Source organism: Heterocephalus glaber, unplaced genomic scaffold (genome assembly GCF_053883595.1).
Source record: "Heterocephalus glaber isolate CG9 unplaced genomic scaffold, H.glaber_assembly_v1.0 deba00000768, whole genome shotgun sequence".
NCBI lineage: Eukaryota > Metazoa > Chordata > Mammalia > Rodentia > Bathyergidae > Heterocephalus > Heterocephalus glaber.
The window spans coordinates 3,313,685-3,336,084 of record NW_028258162.1 but is presented as its reverse complement, the minus strand read 5'-3'; the positions used below and the strand labels follow the sequence as shown (position 1 = coordinate 3,336,084).

General features: G+C 37.7%; 1 long non-coding RNA gene across 5 annotated transcripts in view; it reads right to left on the bottom strand.

Moving 5' to 3' along the window:
* The window catches only part of LOC110344879 (uncharacterized), a 465,109-nt gene that overhangs the window by 69,169 nt on the left and 373,540 nt on the right, over positions 1–22,400 (bottom strand). The window contains exons 4-7 of one of the 5 annotated variants that reach the window (XR_015449604.1): positions 21,242–21,371; positions 12,810–20,728; positions 9,591–9,742; positions 1,905–2,161 (exon numbers count right to left, since the gene is read on the bottom strand). The exons of 1 other annotated variant lie outside the window; for it this stretch is intronic. This is a non-coding gene — a long non-coding RNA (uncharacterized LOC110344879). Of the gene's footprint in view, positions 1–1,904; positions 2,162–9,590; positions 9,743–12,809; positions 21,372–22,400 lie in introns of those variants that run through there. 3 more of the 5 variants (XR_002387799.2, XR_015449603.1, XR_015449605.1) reach the window with 3 other exon arrangements.

The window sequence follows — 22,400 nt, the reverse complement described above, 5'->3', positions numbered from 1 at the left end:
GGAATGAATGAATGATTCAGAGCTTGAGAGAGGTCTAATATTTAGGTTAACATCTGGTTTCATGTCTGGGTTGACCAGTTGTGGTATCTGCTTACCAGAATGCATTTGACTGAGCTAGCTAGAGAGATGGGTATCCTCCAACTAAGTCATTTCTCTGACTGGTCCTTTAGGACCGCCCTTTATACTCATTAGGAAGGTGCCATGCACCGGTGAGGTGTATACGAGAAAAGGAGATGTGGGGCATTTTGATTCTCTTTCCTACCTCTTTGCACTATACAGTCCTTCATCCAACCTCCTTTTCTTCCTGTATATTTGTGCCCTTGATTACTTTTGGAGCAAGTTTCTCAAAAACTCAAGGCTCAGAATTTCAGTCATCTTTAGAATTTAGTCAAGAACATTGTTCAGAAAAAGTAATTGTGAAATGGAGAAGAAAGAGAGCTACAGAGAGGATGATATTGCGAATGTGGTAAAATGTGACATTTGGGGGACCTGGATGAGGAGCTATAGGGAATCTTTTATACTAGTTTTTGCAACTTTTGTGTAGTCTAAAGTTACTTCTGGACAATAGGTCAAGACAGTTACTTCAGGCTTCATCATTTCCATCTTTTCTTCTAATCTTGGTGGCCAACTGGCTCTCTGACTGTTGCTTGTAGTTTGCCATCTGACTGTACCCAGCGCCTCATCTCATTTTTCTCTGGTGATGTCCCACTTGCTGTCCCCATTGCTCTCATACCCTTACCTAGAATCCCATAACAATCTCCTGGCCTCCTGTGGCAGCCACTCCTGGCTGCCATCCACCTTATATGTGGCTGCTTGAATACTTGGTCGGAAATACAGATATAATCACATCTTTTCTGTCAAAAGCCCATGATGTCCTCTTGTTGCCTTCAGAACAAAGCTCCTGTCCTCAGCTTAGGGTTCGATAGTCCCACACAATTAATCCTCAACGCTCTGGTCAGCTTTTTCTCAGCCTGCGTCTCTGTGTCAATCTCACATGATTTCCCGTCATTCCACAACACACCCACTCTTCTTTTTGCTCTGTTTCCAATCTCTTTCCATTGAGGGACTTCTACAAATGCTACCCCCTTTGAAGACCTACTCTCATTCCCCAGACAAAAGAAAATTTCTTACGAGGGTTGAGCGTATGTAAGATTATGATTACACCTTCCTATGGAGTTTATATCCCTGGCTTCACCTCCAGGTCATGAAGATTTTAAGAGAAAGAAATTTGTCTTGTTCATCTTCATATCTCCCCAAATTCTACAGCCTTACATATAAAGCTAAAAAGTGTTTGCAGAATTTAACCGATTCGATTTTAAATTTCAGTATCACAACCCTAATGGCTATTTCCACAGTGCCATTGTTCATCAAACTATTTCATTTCATTTGTCACGTTCACTTTTACTATAACTTCCAAATAACCCAATCAGCTAAATTCTTCTTTATTAACATTCTGATTAGCAAAGACAGAAATGACCCAGTGTTTTGGCCTCTCCAAAAAAACCATGTGGAGGTATAAGTTGATGAGCAAAAATGTTCAGAATAATTTAGTAAGGTTCTGCCACTATTGAAATCATATTTTTTCTTATATCCTTAAGTAGAAGTACTTATGCAGGTTTCTGTCTTAGTTAAACCTCATATAAAATATTGTTACAAGCATCCTTTCAGTAAGGGCCTCAGTTCTTACTCTGCATAGCTCTGAACTGGCTAATTTCAATTGAAGAAATGTTTTCATGAAATTTTTGCTTATTGGGTGTATATATATATATAAAAATTTATACACATATACACACACATACACACACATATGTACACACACACACATATATATACACACACACATATATATGTATATACTCTGCCAGAAATGTATACACACTTCAGGAAAAGAAAACTTGCATAAATATTTTAATATGAAATTTATTGAGACATCATAAAATTAATACAATTTACCTTTGGCCTCTACAATTACAAGAGGTGCTCAAAGTGGTGGCCATTGGCTTCCAGACATTTATTAGTATGGCAAATGCTGCTTGGGTAACCTTCGTCCTTGAGATTACTGCACATGCATCTTCAATTTCTTCTCTAAGGACCAGTAGTGTAGTGGGTTTTGTGTGGTATACGACATCCTCTAGGGTTCCCCATAGGAGGGTAACACCATCTGTTGAAAAAAATCATACTATTTTTCTTTTCCTGAAGTGTGTGTACATTTTTTGGGGGGCAGACTCTATATATTCCCAACCACCAGAATCAGTTGCAAAGGTATATCTGCTATTAGGGTATATATTTTTAAAGGGCAAAAGGAAAGTACACAGTGTTTTCTAAAATCTTTTTATCAATTTTATTGGGTGTGAAGATTTTCTGTTCCTTGAGATATGTCTGAACTATATTAGTTTAAAGAGATTAAAAGAAATATGACATTTGTACTCTCTGGTTAAGAGCTACAGTATTTAATGGATGAAATATTCTAGAATTGTTGGTCTATGCACAAAATGACGTGTCTTGATTTTGTGAATTCTTCCTCAGTTTGGTACATTTGATTTGATTCTTCCTTCTGGAGTTTACTGTATTTTCTTGAAATTAGTAGTATTTTTCTAACACATCTATGATACTGGGCATTAAATTTTAAAGAAAATCCATTTTTATGATATTTATTTTACCTCAAAGTCTTAAAACTTATTTTTTCTCATTCTTTTCATATAGTTTAATTTTCAAACTATTAAACAACATTTGTTTGGTTTGCTTTTAAATTTGTTATGGATAACTGGACTCATAGTTGCTTTTAGTTACCTGGAAAGCATGACCTTACTCAGCCTTCCTAATTTCAAAGGATTCCAGATGCATGGAACTTATTTTCACTCATGTTATGGTTTGGATCTAGATGTCCCCCCAAAGTCTCACGTGATGGCTGAATCTAGAGTGTTTGGTGCTGGGATTAAGGGTGTGTGATTACTAAACCAGTACACTGATTGGTTTGGCACAGACCTAATCCCAGCTGTCTGGATAAGATAAAAGGGGCAGAAAGACACTGTTAAACTCTTGTGGCTTTGGCTACCATGTGGGCACCATGAACTGTTCTCCTCTGAGAGGCCTCTCTGCCATGTACCACTCTGCCTTGGAGCCAGCCAATTATGGACTGAACCCCCTATGAACTTAAGCCAAATAAACGCTTTCCCCTCTAACTTTGGGTGTCAGGTGTTTTGTCTCAGCGATGAGAAAAGTAACTAACACAATTCACATTCCAGATCCATACGCCAAAATTCATGAAGTGTGCAGTGATTTGTTACTGCTGTGTTGCACCTTACGGAAGGGGTTGGCATAGCTCCACACACAGGGCCACACGCTGTCCAAAGGTCAATAGAGGTACTTTATGCCAATCTCCGGACCCAGAGACAGCCCAGGATGAACCAAGCTTACACACATGACGTGTAGCTCCAGTCAACAATTCCAATGGACTTGTACTCTCTGGGGGCACTTCTCTGCCTTGGGTCCTTGAGTTGCATAGAGATCTCTCAAGGACCCTTTCGGGTCTTTAACCTTATCTTAATATAGATATCTTGGCTATACCTCAAATCACTGCTCCTCAAAACCTCCTTCCACTTGCCCTTTTATGATTACCTTGTTCTCATCCCACCTCCTCTTTCCTTCTCTCTTTCCTTCCTTTATGTTTTGAGCCATTTTTGCTGGAGAAATTTGAGTAATTCAGCACTAACTTCTTAGTAGCAACCAGAAAAGGTCCTGCATGTGCAGGTTCTTATCCATTTGGCCTTCCCAATCACATTCCGCCCTGCAATTTCAATTGTTCTCACCTTGCCTCCTCGGGCTGTGGTGATAAGGCACGCTGCTACTGCTTCCCCAGTGTATTTCAATAGCAATACACTTAGTTGCTGGTATAAACACTGCTGTATGATTTCTTTATGCTCAGAAATTATACCAAACCATTCTTATGAAATATTATACACATACCGTAACATTCTCAATGATACTGTTTGTTCTGATTCTTTTACAGACCTTGCTCATTATATTCCAGGCTGATCATTCCTAGGTATCATTTCTGCCCTGGGCTTACTCACCAACATCCCAACAAGCCCTCCACTCTGATTTGCAGAGTTTCAGACCAGCTTGGATTTCTAAGAATAGCTTGCCCCAGGCACAGACAAATCCCTCCCTAAGATCTGAGGCTAAGCCTTATCTCCAAGGAACTCTAACAAGGTCTACATCTTGACATTACTATTTATGTCAGCAGTACCATCGTGCTGACAATCTCAGGTCTCAGAGTCATGGATGATCCTTTCTTCCCTGATTCACATCTGGCCACTCACTAAACCCAACTTCAAGTGTGTAGCTGAAAGAGCATCCCCATGATCCTGGACTGGGGTAATAAGTTCCTATCTGGACCCCACTTCTGATTAAGTAGGGACTCTGTTGTGCCCACCCAGGTGTATCTTCCTACCACCTTCCAAACATGTTTTACTCATTCCTTATGGAAGAAACTGAGACAGACTTTCTGACATGTTTGGAAAAGAGAAAAGATTACAAACTACTGTTCATTCTGCTCAGTGCAATATGATCTTGTTTAAACTGCATGCAAAGTTTTGGACTTAGTAGCATTTTTTATTACTGCTGGGTTTGGATGTTCCGTGGTATGTTTCTGTATTTTTTGTATAGTATTTATGCATTTGTCCCTGAGCTCTTGTTGGCAGATGCCCTCCTTTCTTGATTATTTTATCAGCTATTCTCTCCTATTTGTTCCTATATTTTCTCTCTACATACAATTACTGTGGGAATTCTAAACTTTTATCTTCAGTTTTTATTTAGTTTATCCATGATCAAAGTACATCAAGATGAGAGAAGAGTACATATTTCTTAATAATACATAGATTTATATATAGAGAGAACTATAGTGTATTTTCATATATGCATACACAAAGTTATATGCATAACACAGAACTTAAGAATTTCTGGTATTAATGAGCTATGTCAGATTTAACAAGAAAATAGTTTCGTACCTTTCAGTTATTCTAACTTAACTATGTTGGGCACTGATACATTTTTATCTATGACTGAAAAAAGCAATTAATATAACTTTTTCTGTTAAAAATTATGTTTAAATAGAGAATTTTATTAAAATGTTTTTCAACTGCTGGCATAGCCTGAAGGTGTGCCTTGCTTTTTGTGGTGCTATGATCTTGAAAATTAGTATGTAAAGTGACTTAATTAGAATATATAAAGTACTATTGACGAGAGTCTAAACTGGTCCACCATTTGCCATATCTAATAAGGTTGGAAATATGCAACCTATGGTTCAGTTCCTCCTCCAGTGACACAGAGGCTTCTTCCAATGGGCATTAATATAGCAGGCAAACATGCTTGTATATCTAAGGAAATAACTTAAAAACTAACAAATACTGAGCGTTGCTGTTTGTTCCAGGCACTTTACCACTATAAATATGTAATCCTGTTGTCACTTAGTATCCTACAACACTATGATGTTGGTTATAAGTTTGAGCTAATTTTCTCTTGAAAGTAGAATTCTAGTCCTCTGTGAATCATTATAAATTTGTTTTCCTATTTGAAGTATTTATACACACACTGCTTTTTGGAGTCTTAGTTTTTGTCTGCAATTTCTGAAACAATGTTTACCGTAAAGGTCATGGGAAATTGGGACTTCACATCTAATAACTCTAATCACATCCTAAAAACCCTAGTGTGTCACCTGTAAGAGGGTATTGCTTTTTGGTTTTTTGGTACTGGGGATTGAACTCAGGACCTTGTGATTGCGAGGCAGGCAGCAGAACCACTGAGCTAAATCCCTGGGAAGGGAGTATTGTTTTAAGGTCTTAATAAGAGTTAAATAATTATAGAAAATTTAATAAGAATTTTATGCATAAGTTTAATAACAGCTTAATGAAAGTGTGTGGTACCTTAGTCAATGGACAGGAAATCAGACTTAAAGAAATGAGACCACATACCAAGTAAACTCTATGCAAGTAAAAATATAAGTTCTTTTCAAATTAACATGTTTTGTTTACATAAATGTATAGTGTTACTTTTGTTAGATGTTGAAAATTTTTATTGAAATGAAGTGTGGAACAATTTTTAAATATTTTAGAAAAGAATATTGAAAGGTGAGTAATACAACCAGATATTAAAGTTTGCTCTAAAGCTATAATAATTAAAAGTGTGATATTGATTCAAGCATAGTTCAATGTTCTTTTTGTTATATTCTGGCCTAATGACTCAAGCTTGTCCTTCACACTGTTTCTTTGCCTCTTCTGCTTCCTTTTTATTTCTACCTGATTTATAGCCATTTCCCTCCCCACTACTGAATTATCTTATTGTTTATTTTAATCTCTTATGTTTTTCCTTAAAGGGACACAGTGGATGACATTTTCTTTCATTTCCAATCATAAATATATGTAAACATGTGTTTTTATTTTAATTCAGTGCAATGTTCTATTTGATATTGCAGATTCTTTTCATAGATTTTTTTCCTATTTTCACAATTGCAATGGAAGACCATAAACAGAACAATAGCACTGCTTGGGGATTATTGTTTATTGTAAGAAGCCTTCTATAAAACTTTGTAGCTGATGGAACGTTGAGGCAAATTTTCAGCAATAGCAACCACCACCACCACCACTACCACCACCAAATGAGAGGAATCCAGAGTCATTGGAATTCTATGAAAGGAAAGTTAGGCGCTGTAGGATATTCTCTGTGTCTTACTGGAAATCTCCTCTTTATAGCCCATTTTAAGTTTGCCAGGTTTCCCCACCAAGTATGAAGTATAAGTGTTCATCCAAATGAGTAGTATCAAGAATCTTTTTGAAAAGCAGAGAATTTCTATCCTGTGAATAGTCTATCTTTTACTTCCTATTTACTAAAATGATCACTATACAGATACAGTGGTATCTCGGTTCACAAACTTAATTAGTTCCACAATTCTGAGAAGATGTCTGTGGTCCCCTAATGCAGAGTTCTTGAACAGAAGCAAAAGTTTGTTCAATACTTCTGTTCTCAAACTGAATTGTTCACAAACAGAAGTGTTCACAATCCAAGGCATTACTGTATCAGAGTTAAGGAAGCATCAACTGACAGTTCTTGGTCATGGCTCACTACATAATAAGTAAGCATGGTCTCATTATTCCATACAACAAACTGTAAGATTACGCTCTCATTTTATAGATAAACAAAATGAATTTTCAAGAAGGTAAGAGAATAATAGTCTAATATACCAACTTGTCTTTTTCTCGTCCTGTAAAATAATGTAATTCCAGAAATTCTCGTAGAAGTCATTTAATTTTACTTCCTAACCAAGGCCTGAATCTCTTTCACAGCATCCTTGCCAATCAGTCCTTTCACATTGTCTTAGTTACTTTTTCATTGCTGGGAAAACAATACCTGACACTCATAAGTAAAGAAGGAAAGGTTTATTTTAGCTCACAGTTTTTAGAGGGTTCAGTCCATGGTTGGGTGGCCCTAAGGCAGGGCATGCAGGAGGGAGTGAGCCTGCCTTCTAATTTTCCTTTTATCCCATTCAGGCTACAAGCCTATTGAATGGTGCTATCCATACCCAGGGTGGGCCTTCCCATTATCCACACCCAGACTTATGCTAAGCCAATCAGTGGACTAATTTAGTAACCACACACCCTTAATCATACAACCTAGATCCAGCCACCTCTGAAAAGCCTCTCTGATGAGCACATGAGGCTTTGGGGGGGACATCTAGATACAGCTGTAACACACATACATCCAAAATCTTTCACCAAGTGTTTTATCTTCTAAGGCACCCCATTCATCTATGAGCAAATCACTGAGAGTTCTTGACCATATGTTATTTCTTATTGAGTTCTATCTTCAACAATTTTGGAAATTAAGTCCAGTCTTTCAAATAACTGCCCTGATGCTGTAATTGGAATAATTATGTCCTCTACTTCTCAAGAAACTCACTACCTAATAAAACTCCAGTTTATGTATGAGTAGAAGTCATGAAGGAAGAAGGAAAGGTATAATGGTAAGTTCTTGGCAGTTCTGAGAGGTGACAGCCCCAGTGGCTCCTAGACGCTAATACTTTCCCCTGGGAGGAGACCCTGAACATTTTGGAGAAGCAGCTTTGAAGAGCTATAAGTAGCTGTTCTGGATTTAACAAGTTGGGTCACTCAAAGCCTCTTCACCTATAATTCCTGTGTCCTCTCTTTTGTCTTAAGTCCCAGTATATACTTGCCATCAGTATATTCTGGGTATGTTGTTCTGTTCTCCACAATACTCAGGAATAGTTTGAGTTTTAGAGTTAGTTTCCCCTAAGTGTTATTTCTCCATATCATACTACAGTACTTGAACACATTTCACTTCATTCCTTTTAATCTTCAGTGACTTCATTTAGGGATCCATAATGCAGATTTGCATAGTTAGTGAAGTCTCTCATCTGCTATGAGAAGTCCTCTCTATATTAAATTGCTTAAGCATTCACAGCCCTCTTGTCTGGTCAGCTCCTCAATATCAGACATTTTAGAGCAATCACAATGAGTTTGTGCTTTTGTGATTTCTAAAGAAGCAGAGAGTTCTTTGAGGGTTGATGCCATGTCTGATAATCATCTTTCCCCAAGCTGGAACACATGTTTATTAAGCAAAAAAGAAAGTTCTCCTCAATTCCATGCCTTAATATTTGAATTGCGGCTTAGGGGAGTTTGTTTTCACTGAAGCAGCAAATGAGTGATCTTTTTCTATAAACACTACTAAACGAGCTACTGACAGGACAGAGAGGAGAATGGATAGGTGCAAAATGGGATAGGGTTGAAAGAGAAGCTAGGAGGTAGACATGGAAACTAAATGGGAGCAAGAATGAAGGACTTAGACATCTCATCTTAGGATATCAAATAGAACTGAGGGAAAAGGGAATGGAAAAGAGGTGTATGGTGGTGGCGGTGGCAGTGACTGTGTGTGTGTGTGTGTGTGTGTGTGTGTGTAAGAATGGAAGGATAGGAGCAAGAGTGATTGAAAAGGATGCAACCAATACACTCAAATAAGATTTTTTTTAAAACTTAACTAAGAGTAAAGTTTAGCACAAAAGGACAGAGAAAAGATGTAACTGATCCTGAAACAGAAATCTAATGGGATAGACAACAGTAGAAACTGCCTGAAACTATAAATACAAAAATAATCAAGCTATGAGAAAGGAGATTGTCTTAGGTGAAGAACAAAGTACAGAACAGATGGGACCAAAGTTCAATAAGAAAATCTTAGAAGGGCACATAAAAGACAAAAATGAATATAGTGGGAAGAATTGGGAATGTAGCTAGAACTTAAGAAGATACAGAAATCCACTGAAAATTCATAGAGATAATCTAGGGTGGAATAATCTTAATTATCATATCTCTATTTATTACATTTGGAATCATCTAAATGTGAATTTTCATTATTTACTGGCTTTGAAATGAAAAATCCAGCAAAGATCCAGGTGTTAGAAATGAAAGTAGATAGCTCTGTGAAAACAGCCATATATAAACAAGAACAAAAGTCAAAGTAACCTAAGTCAACACATAGGTTTTATAAAACTAGAAAATGGCCAAATTGTGAAACAGTGGTACCTCCAAACATGCGTCCTCTTCTATAACCCAGTGAAATCTTCCTCGGCCCCAAGATGATAGTGTGTTTCTGATGGACTCATCAGCAGCTATCTCACTGCAGGGGGCCTTGCAAACCGTTGCAGTGACATTTTTAAAGTTTACAATTACCTAGACTAGAAAAAAAAATCTTAATTGTGGAATTTAATCACCAATGTTCACTACCTAAATCTATGAAGTCATCTCTAATATCTTTGTTTTGTACTTTCTTTGCCTTTTTCAGATTTTACTTTTCCAGAAGAATTTGTTTGACTTCTTCTCTGATACAAGCCTTAAAAAATAACCCACTCTGTAAGATCTTTGCAGATGACACTGAAGCTAATCACTGTAAGCACCAAGAAGTTCTTTGTCCCTAAGTACCTTTCCCTGCTTGCTTTGTACTCAGTTTGTCCAAATATATGACAGTCCACCAAGCTCCATTTTATTCTCAATATCTGCCTGTGACATTTTAGTCCTGTAGAAATTAGAGAAATTAATGTTCCACTTACAAAATCATAGAATGTTTGAACTGGGAAGGAATTTTAGAGATCATCTAGACTAACTTATGATGAATCATTTGTTAACAGCTCCAAGGGACTCATTCACAATAGGGAATATAGACGATTAGGGCCTCTTAAAAATCCCTATAATAAGAAAGATTGTAGGATTCCCCCAAGGAAGGAAATGAAGCTAATTGCACTAATTTGGACAGATGCTTAAACAGCATCATCACACATGCAGGCACAAATGCAGGGCTATGTTGACTCAATACAGTAGATGAGCTTCAAATCAAACAGACATTTATTAAGCATAGCATCATGATTAAGATTTGCCCAAGGTATCAGAGGGTCAAAACTGTGTCCCAAAAATATAAAAAGCACACAATCCAGCTTATGAAGAAAAACAACAGATTTCACTGATACTGAATGTCATTTTTCCTCATCAGAATCTGTAGCCAAATCGGTGCTCAAAATGTTACTGAGGAACTGTATCACTGCATAGGTTAATAAAAAGACTTACAACATCAACAACAAAAACCCACTCAGTGTGTATGGAGTAGGCACACTAAAATCTTTGTAGAGCTCTGGGTTAAGAACTTGACTTTCATAGTTCCAGTTGAGGTCATTAAAATATATTCAGGTCAAAAACTGCATTTTATGCAAAATAGGAAGAAAAGGTCCAAAGGGGTAGGGGTAGTGGGAGGGGCAGGGGAAAGGAAAGAAGGGAAAGGAAAAATGATGAGAAATGGAAAAATGGAAATAAAGTCTTTGTAAATAGGGAAGGGTGGAGGGGGTGAAGGGAGGGCTAGGAATGGGGAAAAAATAAGAACCAAGATGCATTATGTAAAGGTACAATTCCCAATGAGAAATGTAATTGTGTTGTATACCTAAAATGTATCAATAAAAGAATTTAACAAAAAAATTGCATTTTCTCCACCCAAATTTGGCAGAGTCCTGGAACTTCTTACTATATCCTAGTTCTGCAATAAGAAGATTGATGATGAGAGTGTGAGGAGGTCTGTATGAAACTGCTCCAAGAATGCTGGTCTGGAGAGGTCCTCTTGGGTTTACAAAGCCCAGCTCACATTTTGCCTTCAGTGAGGAACAAACCTTTGCTGACCTCTGACCCCCAGACTGAGCAGGCCAAATTAAAATATCTCTGCTTGGCTTCTCATAGGTCTTTACTGAGGATCAGTAAGACAAGAGTTCCTAGAGGATACCACTGTCTCCTCCATGGTATTTTGGAAATATGGGAGGATATTTTGTTTGTTAGAATGATAATGAACATTTTTGACAACTAATGGGTATCAACTAGCTCTGTTCAATAAAAAAGTGTTCTGTGTCAAGCACTTTAGCACAATATTGATGTAGAGTAACTTTCAGGAAGTTCAACTAGTCATGTAAAGGGAGAGTAGATTGTGTACTGCATTTTAAATATTACCAAATGTCAATGGTAGTGGCACACATACATTTGAGCCACACATACCTATCTTCTAAATTATTCTGTAGCTGTTGTTATCCCAGTAATGATGACTCCATGCATAAGGGCAAGTGTCTGTTTCATTACATCTTCTGTTTTGGTCCTATGTGAGTATCATGTGTGTATTAATTTACTATGAATTGCATTCATTTTATTTCTTCTTTATCTTAGATTCAGGACACTGCATTTATTTTTCTGAAATTATGTATTCAAAGATATATTCTCAGTGAATTCATTTTAGGACAGTAAAGGGGACATAAAATATTTATTATAGAAAGAAGGCATTGGGTCTTATAGGAAAGAGGTGGAAAGGAAATGAGCTTTGAGACTATAACTGGGTTTAGATTCACCTTTGCTATTTACCAGTTCTTTGAATTAGGGTAGTTATTTGTTTAAATCACCTTTTCTCAGCTGCACAATAGAAATAATAGCAACCCTATGATTTATACAAAGATATAGCAGATGCTCAATATTTATTTCCTCTTCATTCATCCATTCAACAATATTTATTGGTTACTTTCTCTGGATAGGCATTAATTTTGGTGCTGGTATAGAAAACTGTGAAGAAAAAAAATCCACTAAATCTTTGGCCTAAGAAAGGTTACATTCAAATAGTGAAGCATCATCTGGTATCATTATTTCATATCACTGCTATTTTATGATAGTTAATTAAGGATATGTAATAGCCTATATGCCAGATTGTATGCTTTTGAGGCAGGTGTATAGTTTGTTTATTTCCATCTCACAGCAACTCTCATAGTCCTCTGTCTACAGTCCGCTGTAATAAATATTATACAGTGTGATTGGATTATCAGCATTTTCCAGTGTTAAAACTCTAAGTATCTTAATTTCTGAGATCTAAAAGTGAATTTAAAAACAAAATACCCTTCATAGATGTGGTGAGATCTAGGACAACCTAGGTAAGACTAGGTAAGACAATATCCCACTGTGCCTCTACTGTGGCTATGTCCTTGTAGTAATGTGAGGAGTTCATAGAGCTGGGGAACATGCTGACACTAAACTTATACAGTCTCCTTTTAGATTGTTTTGAATGATTTGCTGCATCTGCCCATGCCTGGTTCCAGGCATCACACAGTTCTTTCCCAGGTCAGTTCTGTTGCTGGGTGCATGCCACTAGGGCCAAAGGATGGACAAGGGAGAGTACTTTGCAGATCATGTAGATGGGAGTATGATATTTGAGCCTGGGCACTCAGATGCCTATACCTAAGATTCCATGATACTGGATGGAGGCAGCAGTGGGAAGTCCAGAGGGCCTCCACAGGTGGATCACACTCTGAAGAATCCCAGAATCAATATTGAAAGGCTGAAAATACAAAATGGTAGAAATAACATATTTTATAGTTTGTTATCATGGCTTTTAACTTAAATATTTCCATGCCCAGTCTGTAGACCTCCATGTTTAATTTCATCTTTTTCCCAAATGTTAGAGACAGTCTAGTCTTATTTCTGATTTTTCTCTTCTGATTAAGTTAGAGTACTTAGAAAGGGATGCATTTATTTTTAGGATACTTCTTACAGAACTTTTCTGATTTCACTGTGCTTTAACCCATGCATATATTGGTAGGTTTTTTTTTGGTTCTTTATAATAATATATGTTGTGCCTAAAAATATCCTTAGTATTATCAAAGTTTTCTGTTTAAATTTCTTTTTTTTTTTGGTACCGGCGATTGAACTCGGGTCCTTGCGCTTGTGCAGCAGGTGGTAAAACCACTGAGCTAAGTCCCCGGCCCTCTGTTTAAATTTCTTTGGATGAAATTCCTTTAAGACCTCCTTTAAAAGAACAATATATGTGAATTTGTTTGTTTCTTATTTCAGAATATTTTCTCGGTTTTATATGCAAACTATGAAAAAAGTTCCTGCTGGACTAGTTGCTAACATTTATGATTTTTACATAGTAGCTACAACCAAATATACTGATATAGGTGGTAGTCTGATTTGTGCTGATATTTATATATTTCTTAATCTATTTCCTGTATTTTAATAAAATAACTATTCATCTTTATGTATATGTTAGCTTCTCTTCTGGATATATGTTCATAGTTTTAAAATGTGTATTTCAGTGCTCACTTCGGCAGCACATATACTAAAATGTGTATTTCACTGTGCAGTCTTACACATGGAAAATAAAAAAGTTGAACACATGGAAATAGAGAGTAGATTGGTGGTTATCAGAGGCTGAGGATGGAGGCCAGACAGGGAAAGGGGTGATATTGGCTAAAGAGCACCAATTTCTGGCTAAACAATATGCATAAGTTTTAGTGTATATTGTAGAGAATGGTAACCACAGTTAAAAACAATGCATTGTTTATTTCAAAATTGCTAATAGTTTTTAAGTGTTTTTACCACATAAAAAATAAGTATGTGAGATTGCATATTAATTAGCTTGATTTAATAATTTCACACTGTAAAAATATATCAAAATGTCACACTGTACCTTGCAAATATACATAGTCAAATTAAATAAAAAATAAAAATATTTAAACTTGTTCATTTTATATACTATATATTATATGTATATGTTTGTTTAGTTTTGTATATTTTAATAATTTTCTGTTAATTCTAGCATATCATAGTACTATATTCAAATAAGCCAATATGCTAATCATTTTGAAAGGTCTTTGGATTCATGTTGAAATCTTAACTATTAAGTATGCATGTTAATCCTTTCATATGCATTAATAGTCCAACTGACTTTCGTCTTCCTAATGGAATCAAATTTATCCTATAAAAGTCATAGCTCATGTATTACCTCTATCATAGGTTTGACATTCATTCATTCACTTATCCAATAAGACAATTAAATGTATTGAAGTCTTTATGTTACATCTACAATTCTAAGTGCTGGTGATTTAGTAGTAGTGAATAAAAACAAACAAGTAACCTCTTCAACTTCAAACTGAGAAAGGAACTCAGAAGGCAAGGGACAAGGCTGTATGAGAAAGATATCAAGGAAACATGACTTAGAGCCATCTTTGATCTCATGGGAGAGTAACAGGAGACCAAACCCAGCTGTGTGACTTAGGTCCAACATAACTGATAGATTGCTAAGATGGTTGCAGTACTTCTCCCCATTCCTATATGAAGACTTTTCTGCATTGTGACATTGCTACTCCTCTCGTGAAGGATGAAGTTGATTTCCCCCATGTCCTCTAATTTTGGTCCTTTGACTTGTCTTGGCCAACAGAATATGGCATCATCCATTAGTATTGAAAAATCCTCTTAACCTGATTTCTAAGAAACCACAGTTTCCTTCATGGTCTCTGTTAGTCATTTTTTTCTTCAGATACATTTCTCTGGATCTTTAAATGCCATGTTTTTTCACAGTATGTTCTAATTTATCTTCTCTTCCTTGAGAATTTTCTTCTGGGAAGTCTCAATAAGAACAGAGGTTTAATCCTATCTATACTGATGAGATTTGAAATTATATTTCTCCCCCAGACCTTTTGGGACTCTAACTCTTTATCTAGCTACTAATCTCTCTCTCCTCTCAGTTCTCTCAGAAACAGAAAAATTCAAAATTGTATAATTTCTCCATTTACTTACCCAGTCATCATATTTTAATTATGAAAGCTAGACTTAGGAACTATCCTGAAGTACTATCTTTGACATTTTCTTCTCTCTCTTATTCCTAAATTCAATCTGTGACCGATTCTCTCAGTTTTATCTCCTAAATACTTCACACATGAATTCACTTCTTCCTATCGCAATTGCAATCATCTAATTATGTTTCTTTCCTTACTCTTCTAGATGCCTAATAGATTCTGAGTCACCTATCCTAGACCATCTTGATTTTCTTCTCCATTCTGCAGGAGTGTTTTCAAAATATAAACCAGACATGATTATTGAAATCCTGCCACCACCAACAAATACACCTGAGCCTCTATCCTCAACAATTAAAACAAGTCTTCTCTAAGTGGCTCTAGATACACCCATGTGGCTTAGAGATTTTCCTCTCTGTGTCTAGGCACACTAGTCGTTTTTCTTGTCTTAAAAAATGTCAGAGTCCTTCCTATAACACTGTGGATTACAAGCCATTCTAAAAGTCTGGACCTCTGTCTCCAGTATTGTTGTATTTAATGCCTCTCATTCTACAGATTTCAGATCAAATGCTGTTAATTAGTGATACCTTGCCTGATTTCCACCTCTACCCACTGTAGATCTTGTCCTCTTGTTCCTTGATTTATTAGTATGAGCCATGTCCTTTCCCTCGGAAAACTTCTCTGCAGTGTTAGTTTGAAAGTGTGACTTGTAGATTAGCTCCCTACATAGAATCAGGAAGTGTGAATAGTTTTGATCGCCACCATATTATAGATTTTAACGTTGTCCTCATATACAACAAATGCTAACAAATATTTTTTTTAAAATGAATGCAAAGAATGGATGCAAACAAAGTAGTGCAATAGTAGTGATGGGACTTGCGAAGAGGTTGGGCGTAGCTGACGAGTTGGTGAATTCTTCACTGCAAGGGAAGCATCCCAGTCAAAAGTCTTTAATTAAGTTGTTAACTACACAGAACGTGAATTCTCACTGAAGATTTGAAGAGGAGCATAAAAAAAGAAAGAAAAAATGGGCATAAATCCATGTAGCACATTTTTTTCATCAATTAGTTTTAAATCTGATTTTAAAAATTGGGTCAAACCGCTATGTGGGGCTCCTGCTGACGTTATAATTTGCTTTTCTGAGATGAAATATTTAAAATGTTGAACCAGCTCATTCACCGTGACTAGCTCTGAAAGTTAGTCCACAATTTCACTTACAATTGGAATTACAATTTCACATATTGGTTTGGAAGCGAAGGAGAAAAACACAGAGGACAGAATATTTCACAAAAGTTTCCCATCTGATATTATTCAAAGGGGAAAGAATGGGATCGTGGCAAGTAGCTGGCATGAAATCCAAAGAGCCAGGAAGAGGCAGTTCTAAGAGGAAAGAGGTTTAGAATAGTGGATGCAGGGAGTACACACAAAGAAAAAATTTTTTTTGTTACTGGGGATTGAACTCAGGACCTTGCACTGGCAAGGCAGGTGCCGGAACCACTGAGCTAAATCCTGGGCCCACACAAAGAAAATTTTATTGGCATTAGAAATGCTTTGGAGGAAAGATTTCTTACTTTGTGCAAACCTCTAAGAATCTTCTTCATGAAAGTTCTAAAAGAGTAAAGGAAAGGCATTATGAAAAGCAATCTGAGGTTCTCTGAAGAACATTGCCAAATAAGTTCAAGTGCTTTTAAAGATCGGAATGACACAATTTACAAAACAGAACAAATGCTGAAGGATATAGCCACTGCCCATAGCTTGTTTAAATCTTAGGAAAACCACGGGATGTGTCTGCATTTTCAATCTGTCACTGTTGGAGAGCAAAGGGGTCACAAGTCACTTTGCAGGTGGAATGCAGAGCTCCAAGCTCAGATTAGTAGGATCAGTCTCTCCGAGAGCCCTATAGTCTAAGACCCTGGAGATTCTCCCTTTGCTCACTTTCTAGTTTACACACTTTGTTTCAGTTTCGTTCCACATAAAGTTCTGTACCTCTCTGCTGAGCCTCTGACTGCAGGTGAAGCAGCGACTGCTGCACATACAGGAGCAATGAGAGAGAAGGTTTTCAATTTTTAGAGTTAGTAGTGATATAATGTGAATGATGGGTTAGTTACATTTCTGATGAAGTGAGCTGAGAAGCCCTTTAGAGGGAGGGACTTGTTGCTGGCTGGAGGAAAAGCAGGGCTATCAAAAGGGCCATAAGCCACTGGGGCTAGGACCTGGGTGGGGGTGGGGCAGAAACTCCTGACCAGATACTGGCGGGGGGCCCTAGGTCTCCTGGTCACTCTGCTGAGCCATCCAGGGCTTCTCACCGCTATGGAGACTGCCCCAGATTCCTTTTGTGGGACCTCTTTATAGGACTCCCTTGCTCCTCAGAGGCTGCAGTAACTATGTACAGTTCCTTTTCCACAAAGCCCAGAACATTCTCAATCCTTTGTTCCTGCCAACCTGCTGATGTTGGCATCTTCTCCCTCTCCTCCAGCTTCCAAAGACCCAGCTCTCACCTCTGTTCAAGTCAAGAATCAACTCTGCAAATTTTGATTCTTCTCTTTGAAATCTGAGTCTTTGGAATGGGAGGCCACAGTGGCTCTCCATGGGGGGAAGAAGTTGGCAGGTCAATCAGGATCATCCCAGCTCCAGCGCCATCAGAACTTCCCATCCATCTCTGAGCAGGAGTCACGAGGTCCACATTCTTCTCTGCCTCATAGAGAAGCCACTAATCCATTTTCCTATACGTTTTAACTAGAAACTTCTCCAATTCCCAGTCATTCCTAAAGTGCAATTTCTCTCTTCTCCATTCCTCCTTGTTATCCCAGTGGGTGTGTCGCAGAATGGGGACCTGCTCCAGTATTCACCAATCTCCCAGTTGGTTTATTCATCTCCCTATTATTCTCCAGATGAACTAGGATTTTCCTCACTCATCCCTCTCTGTTTTCAGCACCATTTTTAAGTGCCAACTATGTGCTAGTTCTAATTTCTGGGAATAAATTGATAATAAGCAAAATACATATTTTTTCTGTTCTCACACAGCTTACAGACCAATGGGAGACATATGAGACACAAGGAAAAGGTAAAGAATGATAAGATGCAAAAGCTCAGAAAATGGGACCAACAAGTTGTAAATCTTTCCTTATTGTTATATCTTTCTTCGAGCTTAAAGTAAATGGGCCTTGGATTTGAGACTCAGATAAAAATAACACCTTGAAGGGCTGGGGATTTAGCTCAGTGGTTCTGCCACCTGCCTTGCAAGTCCAAGGCCTGGAGTTTGATCCCCAGTTCAAAAACAAAACAAAACAAAGCAAAACCTTGAGATTGTAGAATCAACCTTGACAGGGCTATGATCTGCAAGACTCTTCAAGATGAGAAAGAGATAAGAAATCTAGGTAGGATTGGAACTCCCAGGAGGTTTCCATAGTATTCAAAACAACATTATATATTGGATATTGTTTGCAAGTAGGTATAGGCTTGCAATTCTCTGTGTGCATGTACATATACTTCAGACTGCATTCGTGAATAATATATCACATTTATTTTATCTTCTTGGTGCATACTTACAAGATTTCAAGCTTCTGCAACCTCTGAAAAATAAGCTATACCTTTGCAATTTAAGAGCCCTCCTTAAGTCCCAGTTAAGAAGAAGAAAGAAAAACAGAATTAGCATGAGATGCAGACAGCACCTTTTTTAGAGTGAGATGCAGACAGCTAGTTTGGGTTTGCAGTTCTTCAAAGCTGGTTCTTACAGTGAATGCTCTTAAGTTTTTCCCTGACCATTGCAAAGTTTTGGCAGAACCCTGGCGTTTTCTTGGCTCTCCCAAGGCTCCTCATCAGCAGGGAGCAGCCCTACCGTTCAGGGATAGTGACTTGCAAATGGACAGCAGCAGAGGCAGCAGGATTCAAGAACCTGAGGAACTGGCACCTGGGCACTCAAGAGGAAATTCCTGAGAAATGCTCTAGAGGCCTGGGAGGACTCTGCAGTGGGCAAACTTCTGGGAGTTAGGAAATTTAACCTTGTTTTGTTGTCACTGGCTCTTGAGGCTGGAGATTTTAAATATGGATATTATTGCCTTCTCTTTCCCCAAGTCCCTGTACAATGTGTGTGGTGCAAATGTCATGATCAACTCCCTTTGCATTTCACCGAGTACAGTTAATACTTTCCCCAAGGTTACAGTGTAGTTGTGAAAGGCAACCTTCTTGCTGGAGGTGAAGTACGCTATATAACTACTCCTACAACTTTTGCAAGGCCTTCCTAATCACTGAGAGGGTGTTGGGAGGGTGGACGAGCTCCATGGAATTAGAGCTACAACACGCTTTTCCAATTTCTCCCACTGTGCCTTGCAATCAAATCAAGCTGCTGTTCATTTCGAGACTAAAGATGAAATGTTCTGGGATACAATGTTCTCAGTCCTGTTCCCAGTGGATGAGTCTCCACAGATCACAAATAGCACGGCTGATGTTAATGGTTGCTTATCACCCAGCAGCCTCTCAAATGACCTGCAAAGTTGGCAGGAGAACACCTGAGCATGGAAACAGATTCCCCTATCATTGTGTTAAAGCTTTTGAGACCAGAGAATACTATTGTGGTTTCAGACTTGTTCATAGGTCTGAGCTCCTAGGAGTTAAAAGGTGTGGGACCCCATGAAATCCTGTCATGTGCAATTCTGCCAAGTGGAATGGAAACAAAAATAGATGAATATAACATGTGTGTTCTCTAAATTCATAGCCCATGTGTCCATGAAAATAAACAAGCTAAGCTTGATCAATTTCCAGGGTTTTAATGAGCTTTCATTCACTTATTTTTTATTTAATTCTGTTACCACTTGTTACCAGACCAATGATCATAGGTAGCAACCACTGAAGGAAATTTATAGGAGAAAAAATTAAATGGAAGAATTCTACACAGAAATCTAGTAATCTTTTCCTTCTGTGAATCAGGAGGTGACTGCTGTTATTTGATTTTTCTAGGATGATAATATACTATGACTGTCAGAAAATATCTTTCAAAATCCATGCTGTTGGATTAAGCAAATGTGACTTTAGAAATTTAAAATAACATACAGAATGATCAATTTGAACTTTTTTTGTTGCTCCAAGATGATTTGCTAAGGGTCAGATTCTAAATGGTACATTGACAGTATCAATAACAAGAGTGAAAGGAGAGTTCTTAACCCCTTTAAGATTTTCAATTTTCCCAGCACATTAGACACATTCAGAGATGTTATTTGCAACCTGTTTGTCAAATATCTTATTTCTTGATTGTTAATCTTTGAAAAGATAGGTTTTTGAAAAGATATATACATACTCTATTACCATCTTTGCCTATCCTTGTTCTCTACTCCCCTTTTCCTCTCATCTAAGTAGAATCACTACTCAAATCCCAGGGATGTCTAGAAGACAGTTTGAAAACCATCTAGAATTTTTCAATTTTCAATATGGCACTTTACATTTAAAAGTTAATTCATATTCATGCTGAGTAGAAAACATCCCAAGCTGTCCAGTCTAATTGATCCAGTTGTTAGACTAGAAACTCTGTGAGGGCAGCCAGGGGTCATCTGATCTTGGTCTCCATGATTATCATCCATACTTCACACCCTAGAAGTGGTATCAGTGTAAAAACATCAGTAAGGAGAATAATGATCAGGACAGGCAGAGACTGATGCAGTGCTTACTATGTTCCATGCAGTTCCTTAAATGCTTGACACACATTAGCACTTAATGTGAATTCACCAGTGAATTCATATTTTTATTGTCCATATTTACAAGTGAGAAAGCCCAGATGCTGTAGGGTCAAGTGGTGTTGTGAAAGTCAGTAAGGCCCAGAGCTGGATTCAGGACCAGGAAGTGTGGCTTCAGGGCCTGTGCCCTTAATTGTCACACTGTCCTGTCTCTTGGCACAGGAAAATAAAGCTGCACACCTTATGTGACACAGTTATTTGATCTTAGCTCATCCCCAGACTGCTACAGTATCTGCCTGACCTTTCTTAGAGTGTCTGCATATTTTACCCTATAATCAAGTTTTCAAATGGCTAAGTTCTAAATCACTACAAACTTTTCCACTTTTTCCCCCAGGAGTCAGATTTTACATTACTCATAAGTCAGACCCACTTTTTACTTATCTCATTTGAATGAGGTTGATGGTAGATGCTGACAGGATGAAGGTCTACTACTGGTCTGTTCAGGTTATGCACAATACCATTTACAGATTTTCAGCTGGGTTAGCCTCCTCTCTCCAAAGCTTTGAAGGCAATAAAAACAATGATCAGCTTTAATGAGCAATGTGTACAACTACTTACAGCCCCTTTCTTTAATTTCATAACTTTGGGTTCTAAGATTGTCACAGCTGATGCTTCATCAAAAAAAAATAACCCAAGACTGGAACTTGAAATCCTGCATAACTCACACAACTCAAGAATTCTGTTTTCTTATCATGGGGTTTTCTCTAATTCCTTCCTCCCCAGTAATAATGCAAAATGTTTGAAGAGCTCAAAAAAATAGGTAATGGCTAAATAGTTCGGTTCATGTGATAATTTGGGTGTGTGAAGAAACTTTAGCTTATTGGAGGGCAATCAATCCTCTGGCTGCCTAGAAAGGGGGACAGCTAGGTCTAAAGAAAGAAGGACAATGGAGACTTGCATGATTTCAAAGTACATGGGGATCTGGGAGGTCAGTGCCTCAGAGTGGGCAAAGACAAAGATAGCTATTATTTATTAAGTACACAAAATAAATAGAGGGAGTATCAGGTGATTTGGAGGCAGTGGTAATACTATGTTGATGAGGATATTATGTTGTTGAAGATCTTCAGTGAGGATCTTATGTTGACAAGGGCAGTAGGGACAGCATTCTTACAATGGTAGGTGGGATGAGACAGCAGGCTAATAAAGGTGAAACCTTTCTCTTTTTCAAAGAACCAGGAGGTCTTCAGCTGCTGTTCTCTTACCCTTGAATGTCACAGCATCACAGGACCACTGAGGCCTCAACTTGTGACCAGAGGTCACAAAACAGTTATGTTCCTACATGCTATAGCCAGCTCTGGTGACACTGGTTACCTTAGACAGCTATAGTCATACTTTAATTATGAAATTATTTTTCCCTAAAAATTATGTAGAATGGCTCTCGGAAGTAGCTACTATATTTTTATTTGATCTGAAGTTTGTATGTGTGTGGTCCTAGGATTGAAATCAGGGACTTCACACTGAGCTACATTCCCAGTCCTGTTTAATTTTTTTGGTTACGTTGCTAAATTCTTCAGACTGGGCTAGAATAT